We start from the raw sequence: 1,404 nt of genomic DNA, 5'->3' as shown, positions 1-1,404 counted from the left end.
TAACAGATCAACGGGTTGAGGTTGGTTGTTGTTTCCGCGAGCTCGACGTGGAGGCATTTTTATCGTAAGAACGCATGAATTAACGGTAGAAGGAAATAGTTGTAAGCAAGATAGACTCTTGTAGAAAGAAAGAAATAACTTTTCCTAGAATGCCCCGCAGCCTCTTGATCATAGATGTGGCGCGCTACACACCGATGCTCAAGACTCTACGTAATGCGGCTTGTCAGACTCCCTAGGACTCTTCACAACCTTAGGCTCTGATACCAAGTTTGTAACACCCCAAAATATCATCCCGAGACACCACATGGTGCCCAAGGCTACACGTAGCCTTAAGCTAACCCTTTAAGCCAAAACACTACCCTTGGGTTCCAACACAACAACATACACGCTACGCTAAGGATATATATAAGTACATATCATATCATCTCGCACATGGCACAGAATATCGTTAAACTGTACATATATGGAATGTCTATACACAAACCGACCCAACAATACACTAGTCTGAAATAGCCTCTATACAGCAAAATCAACGAGCCATTGGGACAAACCCCCAACTGACTCAACAGACCAAAGGGATCACAAAACAAAAGTACCAAAACTAGCAACTTGGTCCTCGAACCATGAGGACTTACCACTGAAGGAACATAGATGTGACACTCGGATATCACTGTCGCGGCTGCGGCTGAGTACCTGAACCTAAATCATGGTAAGAATGTAGCCCATAGAGAAATATGTGGGTTAGCACAAGATACGTACTGAGTATGTGGGGGCGTATGCAAAATATAAATAATATCATAAATTTCGTAAAAACGTACATACGGACCATAATGACACACCTGGCTTGAGTGACATTGAATCATGCAACTCATAACATCTTGGATAGGAAATGTAGGAGAAAAACCTCATAAATCACTATAGATCATCATAGGCAACTTGACTTACCACATCAAAACTCGGAGTGACTCGGTATTTCAATAAACATAACTCTTATGGACAGGGGAGTTTCCTATAACCGACAACCCCACGTGAGCTACGTGGAATACCAACGTTTGAAACCTCCGTTGGTGGAAGCGTCATACTCTTTGCGAAGGAGTATAACCTTAAAACTGTAATAATCACAATCGGGCTCTCTGGCCAATAATATCATTATTAAACAACCCTACGGTGGCATATAGGTTTGGAGAAATACCAAATTTCCCTCTCAGTGCTAAGTACTACTCCCCGACAAGCTCAGAACACGTTAGGAAATCCACCACAACATCAGAAGGGTCTATCATAAAGACCAAATCAAATCTCTTTCTTATTTATCAAATCATATCAATTTATGGATTCCTAACTCAACACATTTTAGCTCAAAACATTTTAATCTTCCTTAACATCAACAAGGTATCAATGCATTGA

Source organism: Capsicum annuum, chromosome 6 (assembly GCF_002878395.1).
Source record: "Capsicum annuum cultivar UCD-10X-F1 chromosome 6, UCD10Xv1.1, whole genome shotgun sequence".
NCBI classification, from domain to species: domain Eukaryota; kingdom Viridiplantae; phylum Streptophyta; class Magnoliopsida; order Solanales; family Solanaceae; genus Capsicum; species Capsicum annuum.
Note: the sequence above shows the minus strand (reverse complement) of the source record.